General features: G+C 49.3%; 1 protein-coding gene across 1 annotated transcript in view; it reads left to right on the top strand.

The window, feature by feature from the left end:
• LOC133356281 (neurexin-1-beta-like) overlaps positions 1 to 18,196 on the top strand; it is a 589,715-nt gene that overhangs the window by 400,030 nt on the left and 171,489 nt on the right. The window lies entirely within an intron of this gene.

Genomic DNA, 18,196 nt, shown 5'->3' with positions numbered 1-18,196 from the left:
CGTGGGATATTATTTTTTATTATATAAAAAAAAATAATTCAGCGCAATCTTTTGTGGTAATCGTCGCATTAAGCGAAGTTGCAGGCGCCCGTCAATGATGGCTTTTCGCCAATGACCAATACACTGTGTAACAAAAAAATAAAAATAAAATGTTCCTGGGTAGTAAGTGTTATTTTGTCATTGCTTATGCCTCCAAAGTAGAGAAGATGGCTATTATCCCCCACAAACTTTGCTTTTGTGACCAGGAGAGTGATATTTTTTAAATTTACCTATTTTCAATGAGAAAAGGTGTGCGTTTGTGTCATTCCTTCACGTAAAGTCCTGCTCACAAAAGCAAAGTTTGTGGGGAATAATAGCCATTTTCTATACTTTTGAAGCACAAGCAATTAAAAAATAACACTCTCTACCCAGGAACAAAAATCGTGTTAAATAGTGTTACGTGGCCACGATGTCAGTGGTCTCGCAATACCCAGAGCCACCACCAGTTCCGTTGGTCACCGCGGCAGTTGCAACAACGGGTGCCAAGTTCGCGAATTTCCCCCTGCCTCTTGTCCACCCCGCAGTCAGTTTGAGTGTGGTGGGTTAAAGCGTGGGTACTCGCCCCCTCGAAGAGCCGGCGTGGAAGAGTAGGCCGAAATTCCCTTCGGAAAGGTGTCTCCGGGAGCTCTCTCTTAAGTGGAGTAAGCAAGACGTTTCAGGGCAGCACATTTAGCTCCGTGACGACTGGCAGCACATCGAATGCGCTCGCCGGTCGGTGCTCAACGGTAAGGTTATTTTTTAGCGCCGCCAACAAAAAAAATGCGTTAAACAACTTGGACAGCGGGCTGAATGTGAATTCAACAGCGTAAAACATTGGACGTGAGAAAGCGGGCACTGTTCATGCTCCAACAATCTGGAGATTATGTTTGTAAATGAAATTTTGGCGAGTGGGCATACACATTGGGAAGAATGATTCAATCAGTGTAACATCAAATTTAATATTTACCCATGATTTGACAGTGTGAAAATGATGCCAGTTTCCCGACTAGCAGTATGCAGATGTTTACAACTACCAGAATACATTTTTGGAAAGGAAATCTATAGATATAAAAATGAAAGTCTGTCTGTCTGTTCCGAATAAAAATCCACGCGGTTAAAGCTATCGTCACCTTTTTAGAACCCCGCAGAAAACCTTCGCTACATGGCGAGCCGACATTTGATATAGGGGGGCCTGTAGCCAACCAAAACGGCAACCCCTCACGCTCCAAGTGACGTCGCCACCCCTAACCCAGCACATTAACCTGGCCCCGCACATCTAACAGTTGCATAATGACCCATGACCCCCTCTTCATCAAGATAATCTAACAATTCCCGTTGATTGCGTCACCAAATAAACCGGTTGGTGATTCCAATTAACGGTTAAACCTCCGTGAACACGCCCGCCGTCTTTCCGTGGCGAGACAAACAAACGGCATCATTCACGCCTCAAAAAAAGATTCGCTATTTCATGTTGTACCCCATTGTGGCACGTGATATTACATTTATTACAGGCCCCATGGCACAGCACAATCTTAACAGTTGCTGTCACGTCATTGACCCTCTTCTGAATACACTCTACTTTCACAAAAGTACCCGGGCAATGCCGGGTGTTTCCTGCTAGTTTAATATAAAATCCAACGAAAATGGCATTTCCCCGTACCATTTTTACTGTCACATTTTTATTGTGCCATTTTCTCCCATGCCATTTTCTCCCATGCCATTTTTTTTCGTGCCATTTTCTCCCATGCCATTTTTCCCGTGCCATTTTTCCCATGCCATTTTTTCCGTGCCATTTTTCCCATGACCTTTTTCCATGCCATTTTTTCCCATGACATTTTTCTCATGCCATATTCTCCCGTGCCATTTTTACCGACCACCTCCTTTGCTCACAGTCCCAGTATGAAGGTCAGAACATTTTAAACCGGGAACAAAATCCCAATGTTTGCAAAACGATTTTGGGCAGGTGGGGATGGGGTGGGGGGGTGCAGCCTTTATGACAAACCACGGGCACTATTCATGACCAAACCGGGACGTTCGGGTAGCAGCGGCCGCGACGATGACGCGCAACAACCCCGCTATGTTGACTCTCTCTCGGCAGGGAATTTGAAAATGGCACTGATCACACGCGTGCCTCGCACCCGGTCTCTCTCTCCCTCTCACACACACGCGCAACCCACCTGTACCGCGGACTGTGTGTGCGTGCACAACTAGACCGGAGCGAGTGGTGCCCCGTGACGGGGATGAGGGAGGATGGAGAGGAGAGATTGCCCGTGCCACACAATTATGAATGTACCACCCAGAGCGCTGTCTCGCCTGCGGTGGGATGATGTGTGAAGACATACCGAAGCTGTGAAACAATGGGGTAGAGTAGCAAAACAAGCTGTCGAGCCGGTACGGTAACGGAGCCTCTGGTTCTGTTTCGGGGTTAGAGGTCAGAGGTAAAGACTGGGCCCTTGCGATTCGCCGACTGTGCGACTGATTTCTGAGGGGCCACCGCGAGAGGCAATTGGAGAGAGCCCCCTATTGATAGAATGTTTTTTTGGCCGACTCTTCCGAGCTCGCAAGACGTCTTGCTAGATGTGGGAGCGCATATAACTCAACCCGACCAAAACACCACCTGCCGATAAGCTAACCGCGGTGGGCGTTCATCTGCCAGTGTTGTCTTATTAAATCCTTTATATTAAGTTCACTTGCTTGCTGGCTTGCGCGCTTACGACCGTGCAAATCTTTCGGTCGTTTTTTAACCCACTTGCCGTGATCCAATTGAGCTGACATTTTGCACACAGACTCGTTGTGCGTGACAATTTATTTTCGTGAACAAAAAATTTCCTACATTTTCCTCTTTTTAGGAATTTTTTTTTCATATTTAATTTGAAATACCAATGTGATAAAAATGAAACTCTTACTCAAGAAAAACAGAAATGAATAATAAAATGAAACCAATGCCACGCATATAAAGGATTTAAAGTGAAAAACTTTGTTTTTACGGGTTAATTTTTTTATATTTATATAGAGCTCCTTAGCTGAAGGTGCTCTGTAACGGAGTTTAAAAGCGGTGATACAAATCGAGTGATTTAGATGACAGGGGCAGTGCAGGGACCGAGGAACGAGTGACCGTTACAGATGGGCACGGGGGAGGTCTCGAAAGGGCTATAGGGGAGGGATGGGACAGAGTGGAGGGGCGAGGGGAGGGAAGAGGAAGGGAATGGGCGATAGAGAAGAGACGAGGATTTGAGATAGGAACGGAAGAAGGTTAAGGGAGGAGACCGGTTCATGTACAGAGGCTGTGTTGAGTCTATGGGTAGTGTTGAGTGTATGAGTAGTGTTGAGTCTATGGGCAGTGTTGAGTCTATGGGCAGTGTTGAGTCTATGGGCAGTGTTGAGTCTGTGGTTAATGGTGAGTCTACGGGTAGTGTTGAATCTATGGGCAGTGTTGAGTCTATGGGTAGTGTTGAGTCTATGGGCAGTGTTGAGTCTATGGGCAGTGTTGAGTCTATGGGCAGTGTTGAATCTATGGGCAGTGTTGAGTCTATGGGCAGTGTTGAGTCTATGGGTAGTGTTGAGTCTATGGGCTGTGTTGAGTCTATGGGCAGTGTTGAGTCTATGGGCAGTGTTGAATCTATGGGCAGTGTTGAGTCTATGGGCAGTGTTGAGTCTATGGGCAGTGTTGAGTCTATGGGCAGTGTTGAGTCTATGGGCAGTGTTGAGTCTATGGGCAGTGTTGAATATATGGGCAGTGTTGAGTCTGTGGTTAATGGTGAGTCTACGGGTAGTGTTGAATCTATGGGGAGTGTTGAGTCTATGGGCAGTGTTGAGTCTATGGGTAGTGTTGAATCTATGGGCAGTGTTGAATCTATGGGCATTGTTGAATCTAGAGGGCAGTGCTGAATCTATGGACAAGTGTTGAATCTATGAGTAGTGTTAAATATATGGGCAGTGTTGAGTCGATGCGCAGTGTTAAGTCTATGGCCAGTGTTCAATCTATGGGTTAGTGTTGAGTCTATGGTCAGTTTTGAGCCGATGGCAAGTGTTGAATCTATGGGCAGTGTTGAGTCTACGGGCAGTGCTGAATCTACATGCAGTGCTGAGTCTACGGGCAATGCTGAATCTACATGCTGTGCTGAGTCTACGGGCAGTGCTGAATCTACATGCAGTGCTGAGTCTTCGGGCATTGTTGAGTCTACGGGCAGTGCCGACACTCACAGCGACGGCGTGCATGCTGGTCACGCCCGGATGCAGCTTGACATTAGTTTTTAAACGTTAAAGCGCTGTTTCGATACTATTTAATTTGCCAATCTTGCCCAAAAAAACGATATTCTCAGAACTGAAATGGAGCCAATTTAAGTTAAACAAATAACGTGATTAGCTACTAAGCAGCGACCGTCAATTCGTTACACTTGAGAACCCGGATTAATCTTCCTTGACTGAAACCCCGTTTTGTGCCGGCTTAGCGTTCTGACCTCTGACCTGCCCGGGCCCTGTGAGTGGTGAGCGTGGCTGAGGCTTATTAACGTGCCGCTAACTCGGTTGTAACATCGAAAGCAGCAGCAACACGCCAAGAACTCTGTGACCCCTCCCCCCCCCACCCTACTGGACACCTGTGCAAAAGAGCTTCACAGATCATCGGATATCTCCAGGATAGCTGTTGTTTTTAATATTCTGATTCGAAAGAGATTCTCTGCGTAGGCTTTCCGTCGCCGTGCTCCAGCACGGCTCTCGGACGCGCGTTGTTCGGCACGATGTCCGACGTTTTTCTCCTCTCCACGTGCCCCCCCCCCTCCCCTCTCCGGCGTGCCGGGAAACTTTCGTCCGCGACCTTTGCTGAAGGAACTCGACTTGGCAAACGTGCAGCGAGCGGCCGGGCGTCGAGCGACAGCGGTGCTCGGCAAGCGAGCTGCGCCAGAGGCCATTGTACCGCAGTGTTGGTCGACAAACAAATTCGAACAAGTAAACCCGTAAAAAAAAAGTTTTTCACTATAAATCCTTTATATGCGTGGCGGCTAGAGTCCTCTCGTCCTCTGGCTTGAGATGGCTGCCACCTATGGGTCAGATGATTGTCTGCCACCATTAAGCAATTGGTAATTAAATATTTAATTTGTTTTCCCTAAACAGTGTAAAATTTTGGACATTTTTTTCACGAACATTAATTGTCTCGCACAACGAGTCTGTGTGCAAAATGTCAGCTCGATTGGATCACGGGAAGTGGGTTAAAAAACGACCGAAAGATTTGCACGGTCGTAAGCAAGCAAGCAAGCAAGCACGCAAGCACGCAAGCAAGCAAGCAAGCGAACTTAATATAAAGGATTTAAAAATAGCAATGTCCTGCAGACGCTGCCGCCGTCGTCTTCACGCCGTGACGTCCGCACACGTGACGCCGCACGAACGCGAACGTCGCCCACCAGTTGAACGTTAGGAACGAAAGGCGCCCGGGTTTGTGCGCGCGCACGCACCGCGCGTCTTCAACAGCCGCGCGTGCAGCCGGCGGAGGCGATGGATGAGAAAAATAATATTTCGATTTGGCAAGAGGAGGTGCCAAGAGAGGAGGTGAAGACCCGGTGGTTAAAGTGAAGCACGGCAGAAATCGGAAATGGCCTGAGAGAGAGAGAGAGAGTGGTGGGGAGGGGGGTGAAGTCTACGTGACAGACGGCCAGACAGATGTAACGAGGAGAGTCGAGAGAGAGAGGGAAGAGAGTGCGAGGGGGAGAAACTGAGCATACGGCTCGTCAGCCGTAGTCATTCTAAGCGTAGTCAATGCCCTGGTGGCTAAGAGGTGTTAACTACCTCGCCTGGTATGCAGGAGGTCGTGGGTTTGTTCCTGACCCCGACGCCTGCTGCTGTATATTTGGAGTTTGCGGTGTCTCTCTCCCCGTGGTCGCGTGGATTTGTCTCCGGGTCCTCCGGGTTTTCCCTCCACATTTAAAATGTGAAGGGAGTATTTGGCTGCGATACATTTCCACACGATGAAAAGCCACTTCATTGTGCTATCATTTGTGATGCCCAGGTTGCTTGTGAAAAAAGAACGACATTGCTCAGTGGGCCTTACCTCCTAAGATAGAAATCGTTTCGTTTATTAGATCAAGTTTGTCATTTTCATTCCGCAATGATTTTTCTCTCCCCCCTTCCTCCTCCCCATTTTGTTAAAAGAGTTTCACGTGGTTTAATTGTAAATTAGTTTGTTGTGCTGCACAACTGGAGGGTTGATGAATGATTCACGACTGTCCGTGGATCATTATTGGTGATGATGAATGACCAACGTGCGTTCAGAGTGTTTGGCTGCTATAAATGTCCACGTGATGAGCCACTTCGTTGAGTTATCATTTGTGGCCGGGTCGCTTGTGAAAAAATATTTGCATAGCTCAGTGGGCCTTACCCGGTACAATTAAAAAATGTGTTTCGTTTTATAGTTTAATTGTTCCCAAAGAGAGTAGGATGAAGACACACCAGCTGGGAACGCTGCGAGCTGTCTTCTTTTCTTAAAGCCCTCTACGCTAGCAGACATCTTTGTTTAAAAAAGAAAACAACTTCGCTTGCTGATCAGATGTCACTTGAAGGTGTCTCCTAGGAAGTAGCTCTGTGATGTCTCGTTCCGTGGGCCATTCCCCCAACACCAAGGGGGTTACACTGCCCTGTGAGCGATCCAAATTGATGCTTCTTGCTAATGGCCACGTGATGCCAACAGCACAGCCGGCGAAAGGAAATGTAGACAAATGACAAACAGACAAATTCACCAATAGCCCTCGTCGCATCTTGAAATTGTCATTTCTGGGACGTTCTTTTTGGTTCTTTTAGTAAAGTCACGTAGGTATAAACAATTGCTGAAGTTGTTTGTTGCTGTAGTTATCCCACCTGATGACGGACGCTTGTGTTGCGCCCGAAATGTCGGTCGTGATTTATTTTATTTTTCTACCTACGTGATTTTACCGAAAGAACCAAAGATTATGGATCCCTGCAAGTCACGAAAACTTAAAATCTAGATTTCTGGGACAATTGCCGAATTCTCGATGACACTCGTAATGCCAGTGCTAGGCCACGTCGCGGGGACGAATCACTGACATCGACTCGTAAATTAAAATTGAAAGTTGTCGTTTCATTGTTCTACCCGCTTGCACATTTGTGCCACCCATCGCGAGATCGCTGTCCACGTTTTCCGACGACGAAGAATCCACGCTGAAATCCCAGCGCAGCGGCGCGTGGAAGTGGATATCACAGAGGTACTCTTGAGCTCCCTTACAAAGTTACTTCTGGTCCTCACAGCGAGGGGCAGCATTGTTAAAAACGACGGATTCTCATGCCTCACACGAGATCCATTTAATTGGGCGTGCGCGAAAACGTCTCGTACACAATCATCTGCCACAATATCTGGATGACCTGGCCGACAAGTTCCGGCTGCAATTAGCCGAGTTTCCGAAGCCATAATTGCCCGGGTTCGTGCGACCTGCAGCCTTTAGTGCTCCGTCCAAAAGCATTAAAAATGAATGATGTGTACGTACAGGCGAAGTGGCTATGTGAGTGGGCGCTAAGGGTGGGGAGGGGGGAGATGGGGGAGGGTAGTGGAGGAAAGTGTGTCTGTGTTGCTGCTGATGGTGATGATGTCTCCCGTTCTGCTAAGCATCATTTCCTTTTTTCAATCACGCTCCCTCGGTCTGCGTCTCGTGCTGCCTCGTCTCGTTCGTTTGTTTCGCGCTGGGAAAATGGCAACGGTGCCCCGCTTGCTTGTCCGTACGTCGTTCCACCTGTGCACGCCGCGAGAACGAAACGTCGCGTTGCTCTAGCGGAAGCGTAACAACTACGCGCCAGACATTAGAAGAAGGGTGGAACAAAATGGTCAAATTTTGTTTCAATATCCATTGTTTACAGTCTGTTCAGGTGTCACCGACACCACCCAACCGCTGTAAATTGCATCGGATGATGCTTGCGTGTGTCATGCTGCGTGTAACTCGAACAAGCAAAGTCGTTTTGAGGATGAGCAATTACCTGTACGCCTCTCATCTGGCGAGGGGGCAAAACATTGCATGGGCGGAAATTGACAGCTCGTTGGCCGCCACCTCACTGCCATCTGCGAGTGACGCAATGCTTCGATATTGTGCAAATACCAGAGAGAGTCCAACAGTTCATATGTCTGCACAAGGCACAGAGAGAGAGTGGGGATTGCACGCCGTTCAATTCGACAACCACCGAGGGTGCCAAGATTTGCTCTTCGTGGAAAAGGTTAAAGAGAAAAAAAAAGTGAAGATGCACCGCTGCAATTACCGGCTTAGTTAATTAAATCACCTGCTCCTGCTGCATGAGCAGGAGGGTTGGGCACTCAGTCACACTGTGGCCAAGATCAGTTTAGCTCTGTTTTCATCATTATTCTCATGAAGATCACCATCAAATGAATGAATAATCATCAAATCATCACAATATTCATCACCATGCATCATCACCAATGGTGACCCATGATCCGTCGTCAATCCTCAAGTTGTGCAGCACAACAAACTAAACTACGATAGATTAACGTGAAGCTCTTTAAAAAAAAGGGGGGGGCGAGGAGAGGGGGAGTGGGAGAAGAATCATAATGAAAATTACGAACTTTATGTTATGAACGTGACTATTTATATTTTGCTGGGTAAGGCTCACTCAGCTACGTAAAAAAAAATCAGAAGCAACCTGGCGATCGCAAATGATAGCTCAACGAAGTGGCTTATCCAGTGGAAATGTATAAGCAGCCAAATACTCTAAGCGCATGTTTCTAAATATCGAAGCAATAAGCGGAGGAAGCGCAGAAAAACCCACGTGACCACGGGGGAGAGAGAGAGACAAACTACAAATACAGCAGGCGTCAGGGTCGGGGTCGAACCCACGACCTCTTGTACACTAGTTAACGCCTCGCCACCGTGGCGCCCTTTAATTTTTTGACTCGGATCTCATTATTTCGCTGCAGCGTGAGTGCTGGGATGCGATTAAAATTCAGACGAAACGCCTGCACAGTCGTCCCATTGGAGCTGCCAATTGCCGAGAATGGCCCGAAGAAAAGAAAAGAAAGAGACAAAACGACACCAATCCATCAAGAGTTGTAAAATGACAAAATCACCATGAAATTGCCCGGTTTCCCTTGCGATGTATTGCTCACGTTACGAATTGCATTGTTAGCTGCTGTTGTTGTTGTTATTGACGTTAGCTCGCGGAAGCCTCAGCCGGCTTGAACCTGGTCAGCACCCGGGTGACCGTGACGCAGCCGGGAAATAATCAGGCGCCGTGGACCTGACCTGCAGGGTGACCAGCAGATTGCAGATTGTCAGTACGCCAAAACGGATCCGTGAATCCATCCGCGTGGAGTTGTGTCTGCACCCCGTGCAATCCTCTCGCACTGCACGCGTGGTGGATTGCCTTCTTCATCAAGCGCATTTGGTTTGCCTTCCGCGCGCTGAACGTTCGCGACATCGGCCCAACGTCCCGATGTGTACGTTCCTTGATGCTGTTAATCCTGCATAATGCACGGGCATAATATGACTTTGAAACCCCCCGCCCACCTCCTACGCATTTCACAAGTAGTACTAATCACATATCTGCATTTCCCATAAATATGCGAAATTCCTCTTGATATGCAAATTCTTTTGTCAAGGCCGCCTTCCCCTTCCAACCCAGCTTAAATATACGCTCCAAGCGTGGTGGTGTTTCATTCAGACGCTGTCTCCCCGACAGACCTGGTCTTCACCTGAGGACGGCTGCTTGCGTTGTGGCCGAAACGTCGTGAGAATTATTTTATTATGTTTTATTTTTATGATTTCCCTTCTACGTGACTTTACCGAAAGAACCAAGAATATACATTCACACCTGTATTCTTGTCGGAAAGGGTAAAGCCTATTCATTGTTGTTCATCATCTTGATACTCGCAAAAAATGGGGGTCCCGGAGATGCAATTAATGTGGTAAATAAATATCTATTACCCATTAAATGTAGCGCTTTGCAAAGTGGTTTTGTGAGTAACGGATGGCGTCCTCAGTTTTGTTTTATTTTTATTATTTTATTATTTCCCTTCCACGTGACTTTTACCGAAAGAACCAAGAAGGTGTACGTTCCTGTCTGAATAAAGGCCGTGATGTTCGTCTGTGGGACCCATTTTGGCAGAATTAAGATGATGAAAAAAGTTACAAAAGGCATTTTCTTTTCTACCAATAATAATAATAAGACGGGTGTTCAGATGTTAATAGTGTAGTGCCACAAAGAGGTCCCATGATTAAAACTGCTTAAATCGAGCTATTCATCCTTCCTGCTCTTCGCCTTTTGACATTCCTCTGCTCACTAGCACACTGGTGAGAGACAAGGCTGTCTCTGCAGGTGCAGGCCAATCAGTTTCAAGTTCAATGCGTACATTATCAAAGCACGTTTGATTGCATGTTTTTTTTTTATCGCAAGTGTGTGTGTGTGGTAAATACAGACTTGATGCCCTGTAATTGGTGTCTATTTGGTGTCTGAATATCTTAAAACTTGTGTGGTTTCATGGGGCCTGCTTTGCCAGTACCAACATCTGAGAATAGCTTTTCCCATTTTTTGTGGCAACAAAACAGGTGTTGAGATTCTAGATTTGAAGCTTTCGTGACTGCAAGGATTCATATTCTTAGGTTTTTTTCGGTAAAGTCACGTAGGTAAAACATCAAAATTATTTTCTTTTATTTTCATTAATTTTCATTAATTTTCAATAATTTTGATGTTTTACCTACGTGACTTTACCGAAAAAACCTAAGAATAAGGTGTTGAGATGTTAAAACACCGAACTGAAACCTTGCACAAGGAATAATGTCTGCAGTAACCACAATACTTGTGAACAGAATGCAAACAAAAAACTAACTCTGATAATATATGCATTCATAATCAACGTTTTTGGGTTTAGATCGCGTTATTTATAAATGTGTCGTAACCCTCCACCACCCGACACGGCCAATCAGTAAAAAAGTGTCACGTTGACAAAAGACAAATTAGTTCACTGCTTTAGCCCACCGGTGTGTTGAAGCGTGAAACCACAACACACCGGTGGGCTAAAGCAGTGAACTAATTTGTCTTTTGTCAACGTGACACTTTTTTACTGATTGGCCGTGTCGGGTGGTGGAGGGTTACGACACATTTATAAATAACGCGATCTAAACCCAAAAACGTTGATTATGAATAATATTGGTCGCGAAAGCCTACGTGTTAAACAATATATGCATTGTTTTTTTAACTGATTGGTCCACACCAACGATGCACCAACGATGCACCAGCGACGATCGATGGCTCACGTGATGCGGCACCGCCGTTTCGCGGCGCGGTTGGCTACGCACGGCATGAAAAAGGGTTCAACAAACGTCCATGTGTGTAAACTGAATCGTTGCAACTCTCAGTTCAGTTTCAGTTGTATTTTTTAAGTACCCCGTGAGCTAAGAAAGTCGTAACACATCAGATAAAAAATAAATTAGCAATAAAAATGAATGCATTTTTTTGTACAAAAAAGGTAAGAAATAATAGAATTTCAAATACAAAATGTATATTTTTTAAGTTTTAGCCAATTGAGGGATCAAACAAATGCAAGATTCGGGCACAAAAAGTAGCAGTGGGAAAAACACACCGTTTCCCAAAATACACGAAATTTAAATCTCCAATAATTTACTTTAATATATAATATGAATGCGCCATCAATCTAGAACGACCCTACAATCTGTAACGATCGTAATGCACGCGCTGTCAGTTTACACGAGGAAATATTAAAGCCATTGAATGAACTACAAAACTGAGGACGCCATCCGTTACTCACAAAACCACTTTGCAAAGCGCTACATTTAACGGGTAATAGATATTTATTTACCACATTAATTGCATCTCCGGGACCCCTATTTTTTACGAGTATCAAGATGATGAACAACAATGAATAGACTTTACCCTTTCCGACAAGAATACAGGTGTTAATGTATATTCTTGGTTCTTTTGGTAAAGTCACGTAGAAGGGAAATTATAAAATAAAACATAATAAAATAATTCTCACGACCTTTCGGCCACAACGCAAGCAGCCGTCCTCAGGTGAAGAACAGGTCTGTCGGAAAGACAGCGTCTGAAATTTATCGAAAGAACCAAGAAAATGAATAAATAATCGCTCTCTATTACTATCATACCTTCAATAGTGTTGTTACGCTGCGCTTGAGATAGGTGGGATGAATTATACATTATCTGTTACGTGTCGATGTTGCCGTATCGACATGCGGTGTCGCGAAATGCTCTTTTGGCTCTTACCTCCCTCGCGGTGTTGCGCTAATTGGCTGTCGAAGACACGCGTGAAGCCGTGGTGACATTATTGGCGCAGACTTTCACGCGCCGTCTTCTCACGTTGTGTATCGTCGCAAAAAAAAGAGACAACACACGTGGGCTTTCTTTTTTTTCATTCATCAAGTACGGTGCTATATGGTATTAAAAAATTAATTATCGGTCCGAATTTTTTTATGAACGTGAAAATTAGAAAATATGTGTTTTGACACATATGGAGTCTTTTTTTTGTTTGATGGGCCACTTTGTTGGGATATGATTTGCGGTGGCCAGATTGCTTATGGAAAATAAGTTAATACCTGGGTCGGCTTTGCCTGCTAGGATGGAGATGGTTTGGTTTAATTTGTCTGCGTTTGGATGATGTGTTTACCTTTCTTGTACTTTGCACTGCTACTGGGCATCTGTGAAAAATATCTTTGTAACTCATCGAATTCCTCCAGTATAAATACGTATTCTGATTCTGTAGTCGTGTGAAAGAAAGGTTAAGATGTACCGTATCCATCCTCTTGCACTGGCTGTGCAGTGAACGAAAATGTTGCTGCCTGCTGTTGGGGTTAGAAAATTAAAACCAGCGTAACGCGTGCGAGTCTGTGCGCACTGCTCATTCGCCCGTAGCCCCCACACACCCCGAGGTACCCACGTGACCACGTGGCTGCTACTTTCAGACGCTCCAAATCGTGAAATGCTCGCGATGGATGCGCTACACGCTGGCAGCTCGACCGCCGTCTGGTTCATCTTGTATCTGACACGTCGCCGTCCGCGTACCAATTCAGAATCCATTTCGGCAGCGTGGCCAGACGCTAACATCGCCCCTACGCCGGTCGCCAGCTTTGCCTCATTTGCGCCGTGACCCAGACGTAACAATTCCCTTCCATTGGAAACCACCTTCGCCCGAGGTGGCGATCGTTCGAGTCGCCGCCTTAATTGGCATTTGCCGCCTCGAGCCAACGGGGGTGTGGGTTGGGGTGGCCCGGGGCACTGCAGTCTGCCTGACTCACCAACCTTTATTGTTGCGCGTGGCCTTAACAAAGGCGAGAGTCTGACAGCAGCCTGACCTGGGCGCTGCTCCCCTTGAGGAGGAGGACAGAGAGGGGGGGAGCGAGCGTGTGCGTTGTGTGTGTGTGTGGCTACGCGCGGCAGCAGTGCCGTGGTGTGGTGAGCACCCTGCGATCACGAGCCCCGGACGAACCGAGTTCAGTTGTCGCTCACGGCCAACGTTCAATTGCGACTTGGTGTTTTGGTTTTGTTCATCCAGCAGCGGCTATGCCTTTGCCTGCTCGTGACTGGGATGCACCATCATTGACGGAGTGATTGAGTCCGCTACGCAATGAACCCAGAAAAACCTGAGTATGATTCTTGGCCAAGAGTTAAGGGCCGTTCATAAATGACGTCACGCACCTAGGGGGGGGGGGGTTAGACATTTGTGACGATGTGTGACGAGGGGGGGGGGGTTGAGAAATGTGACGTCACATCAACATGCGCAACTTTAAAAAAATATAGACAACACGTTCTACTCTTAATGAAATAGACTTTTTAATAAATGTTTTCTCCTACAACATCAGAGTGCAGCGCCACATTAAATACGCACTGCAATGACAATAATTTAAAGCGATTTGAAGCATGTTTTATTTGGGGGGGGGCGGAGCAGAGCTTTGTGACGTCATATTTGAGGGGGGGGGGGTCTGACTTTTTGTGACGCCGTGTGACGAGAGGGGGAGGGGGAAAAGTCAAAAATCGTCCAAAATCGCGCGACGTCATTTATGGACGGCCTCTTAGTGGCGAGTTATATCTGAACCGGTTCAGTCCTCTGTCTCTTGTCCCCGAGGTAGTCTCAGTGTTCAATGAGCACCTCTCGTTCGCAGCACTTGGCCCGCAACGGTCGGCTCGAAGCTACACGGCGACCTGCATCTTCGTGCGTGTGAACGCACGCGCGCACGCAAGCGCACGTGATGTAAGGTGGCACTGTTTGCTTTTGGCTAAGCCATCGGACAGCGATAGCGGCCACCGCGTCGCGCACTCTGGGATACGCTTCTGTGGGCCGTCTGGAACGCTCTGGAGCTGAGCAAACTTTTTAATGCGTCTAGTTTGAAAACGCATTTCTTTTGAACTGCTTTTCGTGTCGTCTAGCTTGCTGTACTTCTCCCGTTTTATCGCGGCTGGCTACGTACGGTGCGAATGAAATTCAGCATACGTACTACCCATAGACTAACACTACCCATTGACTAACACTACCCATAGACTAACACTACCCATAGACTAACACTACCCATAGACTCAACACTGCCCATAGACTAACACTGCCCATAGGCTCAACACTGCCCATATACTCAACACTACCCATAGACTAACACTACCCATAGATTAACACTACCCATCGACTAACACTGCACATAGACTAACACTGCCCATAGACTCAACACTGCACATAGATTAACACTGCACATAGATTAACACTACCCATAGACTAACACTGCCCATAGACTCAACACTACCCATAGACTCAACACTACCCATTGACTAACACTACCCATAAACTAACACTGCACATAGACTAAACACTACCCATAGACTCAACACTACCCATAGACTCAACACTACCCATAGACTCAGCACTGCCCATAGACTCAACACTGCCCACAGACTCAACACTACCCATAGACTCAACACTACCCATAGACTCAACACTACCCATAGACTCAGCACTGCCCATAGACTCAACACTACCCATAGACTCAACACTACCCATAGACTCAGCACTACCCATAGACTCAACACTGCCCATAGACTCAACACTGCCCATAGACTCAACACTGCACCTCCGATTATCGCGGCTGGCTACGTACGGTGCGAAAGAAGTTCAACGCACACGCACGCACAGCGCAATGTCCCCGCGCACGTGCCCCGAACGATGTGGCAGCATTTGTATCCACGCCTCATCATTGCTGCTTGGAGCGGTGGTGGTGGTGGGTGGCGGTGGCGGTGGCGGTGGCGGTGGCGGTGGCGGTGGCGGTGGCGGTGGCGGTGGCGGTGGCGGCGGCGGCGGCGGCGGCGGCGGCGGCGGCGGCGGCGGCGGCGGCGGCGGCGGCGGCGGCGGCGGCGGCGGCGGCGGCGGCGGCGGCGGCGGCGGCGGCGGCGGCGGCGGCGGCGGCGGCGGCGGCGGCGGCGGCGGCGGCGGCGGCGGCGGCGGCGGCGGCGGCGGCGGCGGCGGCGGCGGCGGCGGCGGCGGCGGCGGCGGCGGCGGCGGCGGCGGCGGCGGCGGCGGCGGCGGCGGCGGCGGCGGCGGCGGCGGCGGCGGCGGCGGCGGCGGCGGCGGCGGCGGCGGCGGCGGCGGCGGCGGCGGCGGCGGCGGCGGCGGCGGCGGCGGCGGCGGCGGCGGCGGCGGCGGCGGCGGCGGCGGCGGCGGCGGCGGCGGCGGCGGCGGCGGCGGCGGCGGCGGCGGCGGCGGCGGCGGCGGCGGCGGCGCGGCGGCGGCGGCGGCGGCGGCGGCGGCGGCGGCGGCGGCGGCGGCGGCGGCGGCGGCGGCGGCGGCGGCGGCGGCGGCGGCGGCGGCGGCGGCGGCGGCGGCGGCGGCGGCGGCGGCGGCGGCGGCGGCGGCGGCGGCGGCGGCGGCGGCGCGGCGGCGGCGGCGGCGGCGGCGGTGGCGGTGGCGGTGGTGGTGGCGGTGGCGGTGGCGGTGGTGGTGGTGGTGGGGGTGGTGGTGGTGGTGGTGGTGGTGGTGGTGGAGGCGGTGGCGGTGGTGGGGGTGGTGGTGGTGGTGGTGGTGGGGGTGGTGGTGGTGGTGGAGGCGGGGGGTGGCCTGGCTGCATGAAAAGAGATAGCGACGGAAGAGAGACACAGATACAAACGCACCCCATTTCACCAAGCATAGTACTTTTCAATTATCCTTTTGAATGAATAACATTACAATTGCATGAAAATGGAAATACTGGGGGGGGGGGGGCGGGGTGGGTGGGGGCGGTGATGGCTGTGGGAGGGGGCAGCCCAGTGGGGTGGTGGGTGGATGGATGTGTGTGTGGGGGGGGGGCGGTGCGAGTTTGTGCTACGTTAATGGAGATGCCCCGTGATTAAACCCCAGAAATAGCCCACGTGATTTGTGGCCGGAGGAGCGCCCTGCGATGTTGCGGTGGTTGACAGGGCAGGGCGGGGGGGGGGGGCTGTAGGCGTGGGTGGGTGGCGGTGGGGGGATAGGGAGCGGAGGCGTTCAGGTCACCGGCGTGAACTCGGCAGTGACCCCCCCCCCCCCCCCCGTGGGGTTTAATCCGCAGCCTTCCTCGCTTATCAGTCGCACGGGCGTGGGGACATGTGGGCGTCCGTTGGCTCGAGGTGAGCTCGCGGCCGTGATTCATCACGACCGCATCGCTACCGTGATGCTCACCTCGAGCTCGGTTTGATTGTCTGCGGTGCCGCTGGTCGGGCGTTCGTTCACGCGTCTGCTCGGCGAGTTTAGTTGGAAGGGCAGTTTGTAAAAGGTTCAGCCCTGCAATTATTCGCTCGCCGCACTGCTGGCAGAAGGGCCTCCACTAAAGGGAGCTTTATGGGGCTCTTGCAGAGAGTCTTTGGCCTAGGTGAGAGATCGTAAATATATCTTGTAGAACATAATCAACGTTTTTGGGTTTAGATCGCGTTATTTATAAATATGTCGTAACCCTCCACCACCCGACACGGCCAATCAATAAAAAGTGTCACGTTGACAAAAGACAAATAGTTCACTGCTTTAGCCTACCAGTGTGTTGAAGCCACAACATTAACAATTTGAGTACGACGTTTCGCTGGTAATTGCATCCAGCATCATCGGGCAATTCGCCAGAATGGTGAGGCTCTGCTGTGTCTCCAGTTCTTATATAGAGCAGATTCAGATAACGATGGCAATGATGATGATTATGATGTTAATGATGAGAGTTCTGATTATGGTGATGTCGATGATGATAATGATGCTGATGACAACAGTGATGATGATGATAATAATGGAAAACTTAAAACGGTGGCACGATGATAGAGAATTAGTTATGGGAAGAATCGACCCAAACATCTTCTCCTTGAGAACACTCAATGAGAAGGATGATGGTGTCATCACGATCACGGTGATAATGGTGATGATTATCTTCTTCTTTCGTATGGCGTTTAAAAAAAAGCAACATGCACGAATTCTATATTTATTTTTGTCGTCAACCATTCCATGGCGCCCACGGTGGTAGCTGAGTGGATTCCACCTGTTCCATCGGAGCACGCGTGATGTATCGGGGCTGGCATCGTTGATGCGCGCCTGATGATTTGCACGTCAATCAATCGATCAATATTCCCTTTTTTTCAAGTGCCAATATCTCCATCAATAAAGTAGTGCACGGGTGTGCATCGTAACGGAACGGGGACGCTACGCCGGGGGGGGGGGGTGGGAGAGGATTATGGGCTGCGTACGGAAAGACAGGAATGAGACGAAACAAACCCGTCACGCGCCCTCAGAGGCGAACATTGACCGAGCAGAAGTAAAATTGCAAACGCGCGCAAAAAAAAATGCGCCCCGCGCGCGAAACGAATCGCGTAAGAGAGTTAAGTCGGAGGTGAAAATAAATTAAAAGTCAAGAGACAGTTTTTCTTTTTTTATGTATTTTATGGGAAGGCGAGTCTTGAGTCCGGCGACAGGCAGACAAGGTGTTCCTGATTTTCGGGGGGGGGGGGGGGGCTGCAATCACCGCATTTGCTGTCTGGTGGAGTCCCTGATGATCGTTACATTTCTGGTGGGAATATCCCCACACCTTCTTTTACCGTGTGGTGTTGTTGATGCTGCTGCTGTTGTTGTTGTTGATGCTGCTGCTGCTATTGTTGATGATGCTGCTGCTGCTCCTGTTGTCGTGGTTTGAGAGCGGTCCTCACCATTGACGAGGTAGCAGAAAGACACCATAGAGAC

This window comes from Lethenteron reissneri, chromosome 53 (genome assembly GCF_015708825.2).
Source record: "Lethenteron reissneri isolate LAM-NWPU_2019-01 chromosome 53, ASM1570882v1, whole genome shotgun sequence".
Lineage (NCBI taxonomy): Eukaryota > Metazoa > Chordata > Hyperoartia > Petromyzontiformes > Petromyzontidae > Lethenteron > Lethenteron reissneri.
This window is presented reverse-complemented; position numbering and strand designations above follow the sequence as displayed.